Consider the following 18,597-nt stretch of genomic DNA (forward strand, 5'->3'; position numbering starts at 1 on the left):
TTGAGTCATCAGCATACATTGACATCTTTGTTTATAAGCCTTGGATTTCTAATCCTCTAATGTTGTTATTGAATCTGATTTTAATAGCTAGCATTTCATTTCGATGTCCATAACGAATAGATATGGTAACAGCGGACACCCTTGTTTGACTCCTCTTGACAATTCAAAACTCTCTGAGAAGTAGCTACTATTTATTATTTTACCCATTTGATAAATGGAAAAAATCCAGGACTTCCAGTATTACTTTATCATAGCTCTTTTCAAAATCCATTATTTTTATTTTACCTTTATTTAACTAGGCAAGTCAGTTAAGAACAAATTCTTATTTTCAATGATGGCCTAGGAACAGTGGGTTAACTGCCTGATCAGGGGCAGAATGACAGATTTGTACCTTGTCAGCTTGGGGATATGAACTTACAACCTTTTGGTTACTAGTCCAACGCTCTAACCACTAGGCCACCCTGCCACCTCTACACTCTAACCACTAGGCCACCCTGCCACCCCTACACTCTAACCACTAGGCTACCTGCCACCCCTACACTCTAACCACTAGGCCACCCTGCCACCCCTACACTCTAACCACTAGGCTACCTGCCACCCCTACACTCTAACCACTAGGCTACCTGCCACCCTACACTCTAACCACTAGGCTACCTGCCGCCTCTACACTCTAACCACTAGGCCACCCTGCCACCCCTACACTCTAACCACTAGGCTACCTGCCACCCCTACACTCTAACCACTAGGCTACCTGCCACCCAACACTCTAACCACTAGGCTACCTGCCACCCAACACTAACCACTAGTCTACCTGCCTCCTCTACACTCTAACCACTAGGCTACCTGCCTCCTCTACACTCTAACCACTAGGCTACCTGCCGCCTCTACACTCTAACCACTAGGCCACCCTGCCACCCCTACACTCTAACCACTAGGCTACCTGCCACCCCTACACTCTAACCACTAGGCTACCTGCCACCCAACACTCTAACCACTAGGCTACCTGCCACCCAACACTCTAACCACTAGGCTACCTGCCACCCAACACTCTAACCACTAGGCTACCTGCCACCCAACACTCTAACCACTAGGCTACCTGCCACCCAACACTCTAACCACTAGGCTACCTGCCGCCTCTACACTCTAACCACTAGGCCACCCTGCCACCCCTACACTCTAACCACTAGGCTACCTGCCACCCCTACACTCTAACCACTAGGCTACCTGCCACCCTACACTCTAACCACTAGGCTACCTGCCGCCCCTACACTCTAACCACTAGGCCACCCTGCCACCCCTACACTCTAACCACTAGGCTACCTGCCACCTCTACACTCTAACCACTAGGCTACCCTGCCACCTCTACACTCTAACCACTAGGCCACCCTGCCACCTCTACACTCTAACCACTAGGCTACCCTGCCACCTCTACACTCTAACCACTAGGCCACCCTGCCACCTCTACACTCTAACCACTAGGCTACCTGCCGCCCCAACGCTCTAACCACTAGGCCACCCTGCCACCTCTACACTCTAACCACTAGGCCACCCTGCCGCCTCTACACTCTAACCACTAGGCTACCTGCCACCCCAACACTCTAACCACTAGGCCACCCTGCCACCTCTACACTCTAACCACTAGGCCACCCTGCCACCTCTACACTCTAACCACTAGGCTACCTGCCGCCCCAACACTCTAACCACTAGGCCACCCTGCCACCTCTACACTCTAACCACTAGGCCACCCTGCCACCTCTACACTCTAACCACTAGGCCACCCTGCCACCTCTACACTCTAACCACTAGGCCACCCTGCCACCTCTACACTCTAACCACTAGGCCACCCTGCCACCTCTACACTCTAACCACTAGGCTACCCTGCCACCTCTACACTCTAACCACTAGGCTACCCTGCCACCTCTACACTCTAACCACTAGGCCACCCTGCCACCTCTACACTCTAACCACTAGGCTACCCTGCCACCTCTACACTCTAACCACTAGGCCACCCTGCCACCTCTACACTCTAACCACTAGGCTACCTGCCGCCCCAACGCTCTAACCACTAGGCCACCCTGCCACCTCTACACTCTAACCACTAGGCCACCCTGCCGCCTCTACACTCTAACCACTAGGCTACCTGCCGCCCCAACACTCTAACCACTAGGCCACCCTGCCACCTCTACACTCTAACCACTAGGCCACCCTGCCACCTCTACACTCTAACCACTAGGCTACCTGCCGCCCCAACACTCTAACCACTAGGCCACCCTGCCACCTCTACACTCTAACCACTAGGCCACCCTGCCACCTCTACACTCTAACCACTAGGCCACCCTGCCGCCTCTACACTCTAACCACTAGGCTACCTGCCGCCCCAACACTCTAACCACTAGGCCACCCTGCCACCTCTACACTCTAACCACTAGGCCACCCTGCCACCTCTACACTCTAACCACTAGGCTACCTGCCGCCCCAACACTCTAACCACTAGGCCACCCTGCCACCTCTACACTCTAACCACTAGGCTACCTGCCGCCCCAACACTCTAACCACTAGGCCACCCTGCCACCTCTACACTCTAACCACTAGGCCACCCTGCCACCTCTACACTCTAACCACTAGGCCACCCTGCCGCCTCTACACTCTAACCACTAGGCTACCTGCCGCCCCAACACTCTAACCACTAGGCCACCCTGCCACCTCTACACTCTAACCACTAGGCTACCTGCCGCCCCAACACTCTAACCACTAGGCTACCTGCCGCCCCAACACTCTAACCACTAGGCTACCTGCCGCCCCAACACTCTAACCACTAGGCTACCTGCCGCCCCAACACTCTAACCACTAGGCCACCCTGCCACCTCTACACTCTAACCACTAGGCCACCCTGCCACCTCTACACTCTAACCACTAGGCTACCCTGCCACCTCTACACTCTAACCACTAGGCCACCCTGCCACCTCTACACTCTAACCACTAGGCTACCTGCCGCCCCAACGCTCTAACCACTAGGCCACCCTGCCACCTCTACACTCTAACCACTAGGCCACCCTGCCGCCTCTACACTCTAACCACTAGGCTACCTGCCGCCCCAACACTCTAACCACTAGGCCACCCTGCCACCTCTACACTCTAACCACTAGGCCACCCTGCCACCTCTACACTCTAACCACTAGGCTACCTGCCGCCCCAACACTCTAACCACTAGGCCACCCTGCCACCTCTACACTCTAACCACTAGGCTACCTGCCGCCCCAACACTCTAACCACTAGGCCACCCTGCCATCTCTACACTCTAACCACTAGGCCACCCTGCCACCTCTACACTCTAACCACTAGGCCACCCTGCCGCCTCTACACTCTAACCACTAGGCTACCTGCCGCCCCCCAACACTCTAACCACTAGGCCACCCTGCCACCTCTACACTCTAACCACTAGGCTACCTGCCGCCCCAACACTCAAACCACTAGGCTACCTGCCGCCCAACACTCTAACCACTAGGCTACCTGCCGCCCCAACACTCTAACCACTAGGCTACCTGCCGCCCCAACACTCTAACCACTAGGCCACCCTGCCACCTCTACACTCTAACCACTAGGCCACCCTGCCACCTCTACACTCTAACCACTAGGCCACCCTGCCGCCTCTACACTCTAACCACTAGGCTACCTGCCGCCCCAACACTCTAACCACTAGGCCACCCTGCCACCTCTACACTCTAACCACTAGGCTACCTGCCGCCCCAACACTCTAACCACTAGGCTACCTGCCGCCCCAACACTCTAACCACTAGGCTACCTGCCGCCCCCAACACTCTAACCACTAGGCTACCTGCCACCCTACACTCTAACCACTAGGCCACCCTGCCACCTCTACACTCTAACCACTAGGCCACCCTGCCACCTCTACACTCTAACCACTAGGCTACCCTGCCACCTCTACACTCTAACCACTAGGCCACCCTGCCACCTCTACACTCTAACCACTAGGCTACCTGCCGCCCCACGCTCTAACCACTAGGCCACCCTGCCACCTCTACACTCTAACCACTAGGCCACCCTGCCGCCTCTACACTCTAACCACTAGGCTACCTGCCGCCCAACACTCTAACCACTAGGCCACCCTGCCACCTCTACACTCTAACCACTAGGCCACCCTGCCACCTCTACACTCTAACCACTAGGCTACCTGCCGCCCCAACACTCTAACCACTAGGCCACCCTGCCACCTCTACACTCTAACCACTAGGCTACCTGCCGCCCCAACACTCTAACCACTAGGCCACCCTGCCATCTCTACACTCTAACCACTAGGCCACCCTGCCACCTCTACACTCTAACCACTAGGCCACCCTGCCGCCTCTACACTCTAACCACTAGGCTACCTGCCGCCCCAACACTCTAACCACTAGGCCACCCTGCCACCTCTACACTCTAACCACTAGGCTACCTGCCGCCCCAACACTCTAACCACTAGGCTACCTGCCGCCCCAACACTCTAACCACTAGGCTACCTGCCGCCCCAACACTCTAACCACTAGGCTACCTGCCGCCCCAACACTCTAACCACTAGGCCACCCTGCCACCTCTACACTCTAACCACTAGGCTACCTGCCGCCCCAACACTCTAACCACTAGGCCACCCTGCCACCTCTACACTCTAACCACTAGGCCACCCTGCCACCTCTACACTCTAACCACTAGGCTACCTGCCGCCCCAACACTCTAACCACTAGGCCACCCTGCCACCTCTACACTCTAACCACTAGGCCACCCTGCCACCTCTACACTCTAACCACTAGGCCACCCTGCCACCTCTACACTCTAACCACTAGGCCACCCTGCCACCTCTACACTCTAACCACTAGGCCACCCTGCCACCTCTACACTCTAACCACTAGGCCACCCTGCCACCTCTACACTCTAACCACTAGGCTACCTGCCGCCCCAACACTCTAACCACTAGGCTACCTGCCGCCCCAACACTCTAACCACTAGGCTACCTGCCGCCCCAACACTCTAACCACTAGGCTACCTGCCGCCCCAACACTCTAACCACTAGGCCACCCTGCCACCTCTACACTCTAACCACTAGGCCACCCTGCCACCTCTACACTCTAACCACTAGGCTACCCTGCCACCTCTACACTCTAACCACTAGGCCACCCTGCCACCTCTACACTCTAACCACTAGGCTACCTGCCGCCCCTACGCTCTAACCACTAGGCCACCCTGCCACCTCTACACTCTAACCACTAGGCCACCCTGCCGCCTCTACACTCTAACCACTAGGCTACCTGCCGCCTCTAACACTCTAACCACTAGGCCACCCTGCCACCTCTACACTCTAACCACTAGGCCACCCTGCCACCTCTACACTCTAACCACTAGGCTACCTGCCGCCCCAACACTCTAACCACTAGGCCACCCTGCCACCTCTACACTCTAACCACTAGGCTACCTGCCGCCCAACACTCTAACCACTAGGCCACCCTGCCACCTCTACACTCTAACCACTAGGCCACCCTGCCACCTCTACACTCTAACCACTAGGCCACCCTGCCGCCTCTACACTCTAACCACTAGGCTACCTGCCGCCCCAACACTCTAACCACTAGGCCACCCTGCCACCTCTACACTCTAACCACTAGGCTACCTGCCGCCTCTAACACTCTAACCACTAGGCTACCTGCCGCCTCTAACACTCTAACCACTAGGCTACCTGCCACCCTACACTCTAACCACTAGGCTACCTGCCGCCCCAACACTCTAACCACTAGGCCACCCTGCCACCTCTACACTCTAACCACTAGGCCACCCTGCCACCTCTACACTCTAACCACTAGGCTACCTGCCGCCCCAACACTCTAACCACTAGGCCACCTGCCACCTCTACACTCTAACCACTAGGCCACCCTGCCACCTCTACACTCTAACCACTAGGCCACCCTGCCACCTCTACACTCTAACCACTAGGCTACCTGCCGCCTCTACACTCTAACCACTAGGCCACCCTGCCACCTCTACACTCTAACCACTAGGCTACCTGCCCCTCTACACTCTAACCACTAGGCTACCCTGCCACCTCTACACTCTAACCACTAGGCCACCTGCCACCTCTACACTCTAACCACTAGGCTACCTGCCGCCTCTACACTCTAACCACTAGGCCACCCTGCCGCCTCTACACTCTAACCACTAGGCCACCCTGCCACCTCTACACTCTAACCACTAGGCCACCCTGCCACCTCTACACTCTAACCACTAGGCTACCTGCCGCCTCTACACTCTAACCACTAGGCCACCCTGCCACCTCTACACTCTAACCACTAGGCCACCCTGCCACCTCTACACTCTAACCACTAGGCCACCCTGCCACCTCTACACTCTAACCACTAGGCTACCTGCCACCTCTACACTCTAACCACTAGGCCACCCTACCACCTCTACACTCTAACCACTAGGCCACCCTGCCACCTCTACACTCTAACCACTAGGCTACCTGCCGCCTCTACACTCTAACCACTAGGCCACCCTGCCACCTCTACACTCTAACCACTAGGCTACCTGCCGCCTCTACACTCTAACCACTAGGCCACCCTGCCACCTCTACACTCTAACCACTAGGCCACCCTGCCACCTCTACACTCTAACCACTAGGCCACCCTGCCACCTCTACACTCTAACCACTAGGCCACCCTGCCGCCTCTACACTCTAACCACTAGGCCACCTGCCACCTCTACACTCTAACCACTAGGCCACCCTGCCCCCTCTACACTCTAACCACTAGGCCACCCTGCCACCTCTACACTCTAACCACTAGGCCACCCTGCCGCCTCTACACTCTAACCACTAGGCCACCCTGCCACCTCTACACTCTAACCACTAGGCTACCCTGCCACCTCTACCCTCTAACCACTAGGCCACCCTGCCGCCTCTACACTCTAACCACTAGGCCACCCTGCCTCCTCTACACTCTAACCACTAGGCCACCCTGCCACCTCTACACTCTAACCACTAGGCTACCTGCCTCCTCTACACTCTAACCACTAGGCTACCTGCCGCCTCTACACTCTAACCACTAGGCTACCTGCCTCCTCTACACTCTAACCACTAGGCTACCTGCCACCTCTCCACTCTAACCACTAGGCTACCTGCCGCCTCTACACTCTAACCACTAGGCCACCCTGCCACCTCTACACTCTAACCACTAGGCCACCCTGCCACCTCTACACTCTAACCACTAGGCCACCCTGCCGCCTCTACACTCTAACCACTAGGCCACCCTGCCACCTCTACACTCTAACCACTAGGCCACCCTGCCACCTCTACACTCTAACCACTAGGCCACCCTGCCACCTCTACACTCTAACCACTAGGCCACCCTGCCACCTCTACACTCTAACCACTAGGCCACCTGCCACCTCTACACTCTAACCACTAGGCCACCCTGCCACCTCTACACTCTAACCACTAGGCTACCCTGCCACCTCTACACTCTAACCACTAGGCCACCCTGCCACCTCTACACTCTAACCACTAGGCCACCCTGCCACCTCTACACTCTAACCACTAGGCCACCCTGCCACCTCTACACTCTAACCACTAGGCTACCCTGCCACCTCTACACTCTAACCACTAGGCCACCCTGCCACCTCTACACTCTAACCACTAGGCCACCCTGCCACCTCTACACTCTAACCACTAGGCCACCCTGCCACCTCTACACTCTAACCACTAGGCCACCCTGCCACCTCTACACTCTAACCACTAGGCCACCCTGCCACCTCTACACTCTGACCACTAGGCTACCTGCCTCCTCTACACTCTAACCACTAGGCCACCCTGCCACCTCTACACTCTAACCACTAGGCTACCTGCCACCTCTACACTCTAACCACTAGACTACCCTGCCACCTCTACACTCTAACCACTAGGCCACCCTGCCACCTCTACACTCTAACCACTAGGCCACCCTGCCACCTCTACACTCTAACCACTAGGCCACCCTGCCACCTCTACACTCTAACCACTAGGCCACCCTGCCACCTCTACACTCTAACCACTAGGCTACCTGCCGCCTCTACACTCTAACCACTAGGCCACCCTGCCACCTCTACACTCTAACCACTAGGCCACCCTGCCACCTCTAGACTCTAACCACTAGGCCACCCTGCCACCTCTACACTCTAACCACTAGGCTACCTGCCTCCTCTACACTCTAACCACTAGGCCACCCTCTAACCACTAGGCTGCCACCTCTACACTCTAACCACTAGGCTACCCTGCCACCTCTACACTCTAACCACTAGGCTACCCTGCCACCTCTACACTCTAACCACTAGGCCACCTGCCACCTCTACACTCTAACCACTAGGCCACCCTGCCACCTCTACACTCTAACCACTAGGCTACCCTGCCACCTCTACACTCTAACCACTAGGCTACCCTGCCACCTCTACACTCTAACCACTAGGCTACCTGCCACCTCTACACTCTAACCACTAGGCCACCCTGCCACCTCTACACTCTAACCACTAGGCCACCCTGCCACCTCTACACTCTAACCACTAGGCCACCCTGCCACCTCTACACTCTAACCACTAGGCCACCCTGCCACCTCTACACTCTAACCACTAGGCCACCCTGCCACCTCTACACTCTAACCACTAGGCCACCCTGCCACCTCTACACTCTAACCACTAGGCCACCCTGCCACCTCTACACTCTAACCACTAGGCCACCCTGCCACCTCTACACTCTAACCACTAGGCCACCCTGCCACCTCTACACTCTAACCACTAGGCCACCCTGCCACCTCTACACTCTAACCACTAGGCTACCTGCCACCTCTACACTCTAACCACTAGGCCACCCTGCCACCTCTACACTCTAACCACTAGGCCACCTGCCACCTCTACACTCTAACCACTAGGCTACCCTGCCACCTCTACACTCTAACCACTAGGCCACCCTGCCACCTCACACTCTAACCACTAGGCTACCCTGCCACCTCTACACTCTAACCACTAGGCTACCTGCCACCTCTACACTCTAACCACTAGGCTACCCTGCCACCTCTACACTCTAACCACTAGGCTACCTGCCGCCTCTACACTCTAACCACTAGGCCACCCTGCCACCTCTACACTCTAACCACTAGGCTACCCTGCCACCTCTAGACTCTAACCACTAGGCCACCCTGCCACCTCTACACTCTAACCACTAGGCTACCTGCCACCTCTACACTCTAACCACTAGGCCACCCTGCCACCTCTACACTCTAACCACTAGGCCACCCTGCCACCTCTACACTCTAACCACTAGACTACCCTGCCACCTCTACACTCTAACCACTAGGCCACCCTGCCACCTCTACACTCTAACCACTAGGCCACCCTGCCACCTCTACACTCTAACCACTAGGCCACCCTGCCACCTCTACACTCTAACCACTAGGCTACCCTGCCACCTCTACACTCTAACCACTAGGCCACCCTGCCACCTCTACACTCTAACCACTAGGCTACCCTGCCACCTCTACACTCTAACCACTAGGCTACCTGCCGCCTCTACACTCTAACCACTAGGCTACCTGCCACCTCTACACTCTAACCACTAGGCCACCCTGCCTCCTCTACACTCTAACCACTAGGCCACCCTGCCACCTCTACACTCTAACCACTAGGCTACCTGCCGCCTCTACACTCTAACCACTAGGCCACCTGCCACCTCTACACTCTAACCACTAGGCCACCCTGCCACCTCTACACTCTAACCACTAGGCTACCCTGCCACCTCTACACTCTAACCACTAGACTACCCTGCCACCTCTACACTCTAACCACTAGGCCACCCTGCCACCTCTACACTCTAACCACTAGACTACCCTGCCACCTCTACACTCTAACCACTAGGCCACCCTGCCGCCTCTACACTCTAACCACTAGGCCACCCTGCCACCTCTACACTCTAACCACTAGACCACCCTGCCACCTCTACACTCTAACCACTAGGCCACCCCTGCCACCTCTACACTCTAACCACTAGGCTACCTGCCGCCTCTACACTCTAACCACTAGGCCACCCTGCCACCTCTACACTCTAACCACTAGGCCACCCTGCCACCTCTACACTCTAACCACTAGGCCACCCTGCCACCTCTACACTCTAACCACTAGGCCACCCTGCCACCTCTACACTCTAACCACTAGGCCACCCTGCCACCTCTACACTCTAACCACTAGGCCACCCTGCCACCTCTACACTCTAACCACTAGGCCACCCTGCCACCTCTACACTCTAACCACTAGGCCACCCTGCCACCTCTACACTCTAACCACTAGGCCACCCTGCCACCTCTACACTCTAACCACTAGGCCACCCTGCCACCTCTACACTCTAACCACTAGGCTACCTGCCTCCTCTACACTCTAACCACTAGGCCACCTGCCTCCTCTACACTCTAACCACTAGGCCACCCTGCCACCTCTACACTCTAACCACTAGACTACCTGCCACCTCTACACTCTAACCACTAGGCCACCCTGCCACCTCTACACTCTAACCACTAGGCCACCCTGCCACCTCTACACTCTAACCACTAGGCCACCCTGCCACCTCTACACTCTAACCACTAGGCCACCCTGCCACCTCTACACTCTAACCACTAGGCTACCTGCCGCCTCTACACTCTAACCACTAGGCCACCCTGCCACCTCTACACTCTAACCACTAGGCCACCCTGCCACCTCTAGACTCTAACCACTAGGCCACCCTGCCACCTCTACACTCTAACCACTAGGCTACCTGCCTCCTCTACACTCTAACCACTAGGCCACCCTGCCACCTCTACACTCTAACCACTAGGCCACCCTGCCACCTCTACACTCTAACCACTAGGCTACCCTGCCACCTCTACACTCTAACCACTAGGCCACCCCTGCCACCTCTACACTCTAACCACTAGGCCACCCTGCCACCTCTACACTCTAACCACTAGGCCACCCTGCCACCTCTACACTCTAACCACTAGGCCACCCTGCCACCTCTACACTCTAACCACTAGGCTACCTGCCGCCTCTACACTCTAACCACTAGGCCACCCTGCCACCTCTACACTCTAACCACTAGGCCACCCTGCCACCTCTACACTCTAACCACTAGGCTACCTGCCACCTCTACACTCTAACCACTAGGCTACCTGCCGCCTCTACACTCTAACCACTAGGCCACCCTACCACCTCTACACTCTAACCACTAGGCCACCCTGCCACCTCTACACTCTAACCACTAGGCTACCTGCCGCCTCTACACTCTAACCACTAGGCCACCCTGCCACCTCTACACTCTAACCACTAGGCTGCCCTGCCGCCTCTACACTCTAACCACTAGGCCACCCTGCCACCTCTACACTCTAACCACTAGGCCACCCTGCCACCTCTACACTCTAACCACTAGGCTACCCTGCCACCTCTACACTCTAACCACTAGGCTACCCTGCCTCCTCTACACTCTAACCACTAGGCCACCCTGCCGCCCCAATACATTCTGCTTCTTTGATGTTTCATGTTTTTCTAGTAGTTGTCGTATATTGTCTCCAATGTATCGTCCATGGAAAAACCTGTCTGATCAAGATGAACAATACCTGGTAAAAACTTTCTGATTCTGAGTGCTATGCATTTCACTAGTAGTTTTGGTCAATTAGATGATGATCTGATCATTCTGTCTCCTATCAACACTTTCTGAACCTTTGATGCAAGAGAGAAAGTGTCATGCCCTGGCCGTATAGAGGTTTTTATTCTCTATTTTGGTTAGGTCAGGGTGTGACTAGGGTGGGCATTCTAGTTTCCTTATTTCTATGATGATGTGGTCATCCTGTCTGGGTTGGCGCCCCCCTTGGGTTGTGCCATGGCGGAGATCTTTGTGGGCTATACTCGGCCTTGTCTCAGGATGGTAAGTTGGTGGTTGAAGATATCCCTCTAGTGGTGTGGTGGCTGTGCTTTGGCAAAGTGGGTGGGGTTATATCCTTCCTGTTTTGCCCTGTCCGGGGGTGTCCTCGGATGGGGCCACAGTGTCTCCTGACCCCTCCTGTCTCAGCCTCCAGTATATATGCTGCAGTAGTTTATGTGTCTGGGGGCTAGGGTCAGTTTGTTATATCTGGAGTACTTCTCCTGTCCTATTCGGTGTCCTGTGTGAATCTAAGTGTGCTCTCTCTAATTCTCTCCTTCTCTCTTTCTTCCCTAGGACCATGCCCCAGGACTACCTGACATGATGACTCCTTGCTGTCCCCAGTCCACCTGGCCATGCTGCTGCTCCAGTTTCAACTGTTCTACCTTATTATTATTCGACCATGCTGGTCATTTATGAACATTTGAACATCTTGGCCTGGTTCTGTTATAATCTCCACCCAGCACAGCCAGAAGAGGACTGGCCACCCCACATAGCCTGGTTCCTCTCTTGGTTTCTTCCTAGGTTTTGGCCTTTCTCGGGGGTTTTTCCTAGCCACCGTGCTTCTACACCTGCATTGCTTGCTGTTTGGGGTTTTAGGCTGGGTTTCTGTACAGCACTTTGAGATATCAGCTGATGTACGAAGGGCTATATAAATACATTTGATTTGATTTGATTCACTGTAGATGCTGTGTTTTTGTTTGATTGCCATAAAAACAGATACAAAAAAAATAGAATAACATTTTCACATATTTTGAATTAATTCCTGCATTCAATTGCTTTAACCAACACGTTGCAGTTTATTATTGCTTAATTATTCAAGTCTCCTTTTCTTGGAATAGAATCACACTTCTCTGTGCTGGAGTTATTTTAAGAATACAAAAGAAGCGGTCCACCCTTGATGGGCTATCAACAGGACTGTCACGTTGAAATGAGCGGACCCAAGGCGCAGCGTACATAGAGTTCCACATGTTTATTCAAATGAAACACAATACAAAGCAAACGAGACGTAACGACTAGTGCTCACAGGCAACAAAAACAAGATCCCACAAACTAAAGGTGGAAAACAGGCTGCCTAAGTATGATCCCCAATCAGAGACAACGATAGACAGCTGCCTCTGATTGGGAACCATACCCGGCCAACAAAGAAATAGAAAAAATAGAATGCCCATCCAAATCACACTCTGACCTAACCAAATAGAGAAATAAAAAGGCTCTCTAAGGTCAGGGCGTGACAAGGACAATTGTCACACCCTGGCCATAGAGAGGCTTTTATTCTCTATTTTGGTTAGGCAAGCGTGTGACTAGGGTGGGAATTCTAGTTTCTTTATTTCTATGTTTTGGCCGGGTATGGATTTCAATCAGGGAAAGCTGTCTATCGTTGTCTCTGATTGGGGATCATACTTAGGCAGCCTTTTTTCCATTGTATTTTGTGGGATCTTGTTTTTGTTGCCTGCTATCTTTGTTAGTGGCACTATGGACCTAGTAAGCTTCGTTTCTTTGTTGTGTGGAAATGTTAGGATTATTTTGCTCTTCACTCAGTCACTTATTTCGATATAATGAAAGGTGTCCCTCAAGGGTGAATATTGGAACCTGTTCTCTTTACTAATGATAATATTGGTGTGTGAAAACCTGTAACATTCACCTGTATGCAGACAACACCGTGATGCTATTACTCCTACAGCTGACCAGGCTGATTTAGAGCTGTGATTTTGTTGCCTTGCAGAAAGACCTGTGGTTTAAAATTAGCACTAAATGCAGGAAAAAACGAAATATGTTGTTTTTCTAATTTTCTTGCAAATGTTTCAAATGGATTTTACCCATGTATTCATTGGATGGTTCTCTCATCTCTTGGGTTTTAAATATCTGGGCTTTTGGACAAAAATCTAACGTTTAAAAACATACAGACATAGATTTTCCTGCCAGCTCTGAACTATGGTGCCTCCATTTATCAGAGTGCAGCAGCCAAACAGAAAAAAACATTTGGATTCAGCCTTTCGCTTTATCACAGGTGACAGGTTTAATACTCATCATATTGTATCAGAACGTCGAATGAACCTCACCAAAGTCCCATAGATCACTTCATTCCTCCCTTTTCGTTTACAACGATAAGCTGCACAAGCTTCCAACAAGCTTCTCAATTCACTTTTAATAAAGTAAAAAAATACAAGACACCAAACATGTTAGCAGGGATGGTTGAGGTCCCTCTAGTCTCAACTGGGTAAATCCTCCTTCAGTTTAAATGAACTCCCAGCATCTAAACTGCAAGGGCAGTTTAGGAGTCTAATGCTGAATTTGTTAAATTTAAAATTGAACTTGTTATGATTAAATGTACACATGTTAAACCTGGGACAACTATAGTTTTAACTATGCTTTGTGGAAAGTAACCTTATTTCTGGGGTAACAAATACTTTCTTGGGAAGCAGGGTTGGGGAGTAACGGATTACAAAAAAACTGTAACTGTAATCTGTTACTTTACTAGCATAAATATTGTAATCAGATTACAGATATTTTGAAGGAATAGATGATTACTTCTAGGAGTCATTTTAAATTCTGAAAGGATGTTTGCCAAATTTGACACCTTTCTGTTTTCTCAATGATATTTAAATCAAGATTGAAAAAAGGCGAAAGTTTAAGTTTGTGTGCAAAACTGTCATCAAGGCTGGCTACTTTTGAAGAATCTAAAATCTAAAATATTTTTTTATTTGTTTAACACTTTTTTGGATAGGCAAGTCAGTTAAGAACACATTCTCATTGTCAATGACAGCCCAGGAACAGTGGGTTACTAACTGCCTTGTTCAGGAACAACAGATTTGTAACCTGTCGGTTACTCGTCCAACGCTCTAACAACTAGGCTTCCTGCCGCCCCTAATGATCATGCTGTTTATTCAGCTTCTTGATATGCCACACCTGTCAGGTGGATGAATGATCTTGGCAAAGGAGAGATGCTCACTAACAGGAACGAAGGATGAATGATCTTGGCAAAGGAGAGATGCTCACTAACAGGAATGCTGGATGAATGATCTTGGCAAAGGAGAGATGCTCACTAACAGGAATGCTGGATGAATGATCTTGGCAAAGGAGAGATGCTCACTAACAGGAATGCTGGATGAATGATCTTGGCAAAGGAGAGATGCTCACTAACAGGAATGCTGGATGAATGATCTTGGCAAAGGAGAGATGCTCACTAACAGGAATGCTGGATGAATGATCTTGGCAAAGGAGAGATGCTCACTAACAGGAATGCTGGATGAATGATCTTGGCAAAGGAGAGATGCTCACTAACAGGAATGCTGGATGAATGATCTTGGCAAAGGAGAGATGCTCACTAACAGGAATGCTGGATGAATGATCTTGGCAAAGGAGAGATGCTCACTAACAGGAATGCTGGATGAATGATCTTGGCAAAGGAGAGATGCTCACTAACAGGAATGCTGGATGAATGATCTTGGCAAAGGAGAGATGCTCACTAACAGGAATGCTGGATGAATGATCTTGGCAAAGGAGAGATGCTCACTAACAGGAATGTAAACAACATTTGAAAGAAATGTGTTTTTTGTTATTTGGATAATTTCTGTAATCTTTCATTTCAGCTGCATGAAACATGGGCCCAACACTTTACATGTTCTGTTTATATTTTTACAAAGTGTATTATATATTTATATTTAAGTATATTAAGGAATCAGTGTGTTAGTGTAATCTTTGCCCACACATTCTTTTCGATGTTCATCCTTTAATGTATTTTAGGGGCAATGTTTCATGAATTTTTATCTTGGTATAACACAAAGACCATCTTCATGTTCTCAACATGCATGTTTCATGGGTGTTAGGATTGCTGTCCATGGCTGCCCTGTAGTTCACTGGTGCTACCCTGTAGTTCACTGGTGCTGGACCCTGTAGTTCACTGGTGCTACCCTATAGTTCACTGGTGCTACCCTGTAGTTCACTGGTGCTACCCTGTAGTTCACTGGTGCTGGATGAATTCATCTGGTGCAAAGGTAGTTCAGATGCTCCCTGTAGTTCACTGGTGCTGCCCTGAAGTTCACTGGTTCTAATAGTTCACTGGTGCTACCCTGTAGTTCACTGGTGCTACCCTGAAGTTCACTGGTGCTACCCTGTAGTTCACTGGTGCTACCCTATAGTTCACTGGTGCTACCCTGTAGTTCACTGGTGCTAAGGAGATGCTTCACTGGTGCTGGACCCTGTAGTTCACTGGTGCTACCCTGATGTTCACTGGTGCAGGAGTTCACTGGTGCTGATCCTGGCAAAGTTCACTGGTGCTACCCTGTAGTTCACTGGTGCTGGATGAATGACTGGTGCTACCCTGCAAACTGGTGGAGAGATGCTCACTAACAGGTGCTGGATGTAGTTCACTGGTGGCAAAGGAGTAGTTCACTGGAATGCTGGACCCTGTAGTTCACTGGTGCTACCCTGTAGTTCACTGGTGCTAGAAATGTAGTTCACTGGTGCTACCCTGAAGTTCACTGGTGCTACCCTGTAGTTCACTGGTGCTACCCTGTAGTTCACTGGTGCTACCCTTAAGTAGTTCACTGGTGCTATATAGTTCACTGGTGCTACCCTGTAGTTCACTGGTGCTACCCTGTAGTTCACTGGTGCTAATAGTTCACTGGTGCTACCCTGTAGTTCACTGGTGCTACCCTGTCAGATCTGGTGCTGTTCACTGGTGCTACCCTATAGTTCACTGGTGCTACCCTGTAGTTCACTGGTGCTACCCTGTAGTTCACTGGTGCTACCCTGTAGTTCACTGGTGCTACCCTATAGTTCACTGGTGCTACCCTGTAGTTCACTGGTGCTACCCTGTAGTTCACTGGTACCCTGTTTCACTGGTGCTACCCTATAGTTCACTGGTGCTACCCTGTAGTTCACTGGTGCTACCCTGTAGTTCACTGGTGCTACCCTGTAGTTCACTGGTGCTACCCTGTAGTTCACTGGTGCTACCCTATAGTTCACTGGTGCTACCCTGTAGTTCACTGGTGCTACCCTGTAGTTCACTGGTGCTACCCTGTAGTTCACTGGTGCTACCCTATAGTTCACTGGTGCTACCCTGTAGTTCACTGGTGCTACCCTGTAGTTCACTGGTGCTACCCTATAGTTCACTGGTGCTACCCTGTAGTTCACTGGTGCTACCCTGTAGTTCACTGGTGCTACCCTGTAGTTCACTGGTGCTACCCTGTAGTTCACTGGTGCTACCCTGTAGTTCACTGGTGCTACCCTGTAGTTCACTGGTGCTACCCTGTAGTTCACTGGTGCTACCCTGTAGTTCACTGGTGCTACCCTATAGTTCACTGGTGCTACCCTGTAGTTCACTGGTGCTACCCTGTAGTTCACTGGTGCTGCCCTGTAGTTCACTGGTGCTACCCTGTAGTTCACTGGTGCTACCCTGTAGTTCACTGGTGCTACCCTGTAGTTCACTGGTGCTACCCTATAGTTCACTGGTGCTACCCTGTAGTTCACTGGTGCTACCCTGTAGTTCACTGGTGCTGCCCTGTAGTTCACTGGTGCTACCCTGTAGTTCACTGGTGCTACCCTGTAGTTCACTGGTGCTACCCTATAGTTCACTGGTGCTGCCCTGTAGTTCACTGGTGCTACCCTGTAGTTCACTGGTGCTACCCTGTAGTTCACTGGTGCTACCCTGTAGTTCACTGGTGCTACCCTGTAGTTCACTGGTGCTACCCTGTAGTTCACTGGTGCTACCCTGTAGTTCACTGGTGCTACCCTGTAGTTCACTGGTGCTGCCCTGTAGTTCACTGGTTCTGCCCTGTAGTTCACTGGTTCTGCCCTGTAGTTCACTGGTTCTGCCCTAGTTCACTGGTGCTGCCCTGTAGTTCACTGGTGCTACCCTGTAGTTCACTGGTGCTACCCTGTAGTTTACTGGTGCTACCCTGTAGTTCACTGGTGCTACCCTGTAGTTCACTGGTGCTACCCTGTAGTTCACTGATGCTACCCTGTAGTTCACTGGTGCTACCCTGTAGTTCACTGGTGCTACCCTGTAGTTCACTGGTGCTACCCTGTAGTTCACTGGTGCTACCCTGTAGTTCATTGGTGCTACCCTGTAGTTCACTGGTGCTACCCTGTAGTTCACTGGTGCTACCCTGTAGTTCACTGGTGCTACCCTGTAGTTCACTGGTGCTACCCTGTAGTTCACTGGTGCTACCCTGTAGTTCACTGGTGCTACCCTGTAGTTCATTGGTGCTACCCTGTAGTTCATTGGTGCTACCCTGTAGTTCATTGGTGCTACCCTGTAGTTCACTGGTGCTACCCTGTAGTTCACTGGTGCTACCCGGTAGTTCATTGGTGCTACCCTGTAGTTCACTGGTGCTACCCTGTAGATCTCTGGTGCTACCCTGTAGTTTACTGGTGCTACCCTGTAGTTCACTGGTGCTACCCTGTAGTTCACTTGCTACCCTGTAGATCACTGGTGCTACCCAGTAGTTCACTGGTGCTACCCTTAGATCACTGGTGCTACCCTGTAGTTCACTGGTGCTACCCTGTAGATCACTGGTGCTACCCTGTAGTTCACTGGTGCTACCCTGTTTCACTGGTGCTACCCTGTAGATCACTGGTGCTACCCTGTAGTTCACTGGTGCTACCCTGTAGTTCATTGGTGCTACCTGATCACTGGT

At 52.0% G+C, this 18,597-nt stretch overlaps 1 protein-coding gene and 1 long non-coding RNA gene across 9 annotated transcripts in view; both read right to left on the minus strand.

Annotated features, from left to right (window-relative positions):
* The window catches only part of LOC118363521 (signal-induced proliferation-associated 1-like protein 2), a 434,866-nt gene that overhangs the window by 72,996 nt on the left and 343,273 nt on the right, over positions 1–18,597 (minus strand). The window lies entirely within an intron of this gene.
* Positions 820–9,769, minus strand: LOC127915961 (uncharacterized). 8 transcript variants are annotated; one of them, XR_008093145.1, is made up of 3 exons: positions 9,214–9,769; positions 8,790–8,887; positions 820–850 (listed from the first exon to the last, which is right to left on the minus strand). It is a non-coding gene; the product is annotated as an uncharacterized LOC127915961 (long non-coding RNA). The 8 variants fall into 8 exon arrangements; XR_008093147.1 differs by lacking the exon at positions 9,214–9,769 and adding an exon at positions 9,018–9,122; XR_008093140.1 differs by lacking the exon at positions 820–850 and adding an exon at positions 6,822–7,037.

Source organism: Oncorhynchus keta, chromosome 3, assembly GCF_023373465.1.
Source record: "Oncorhynchus keta strain PuntledgeMale-10-30-2019 chromosome 3, Oket_V2, whole genome shotgun sequence".
Lineage (NCBI taxonomy): Eukaryota > Metazoa > Chordata > Actinopteri > Salmoniformes > Salmonidae > Oncorhynchus > Oncorhynchus keta.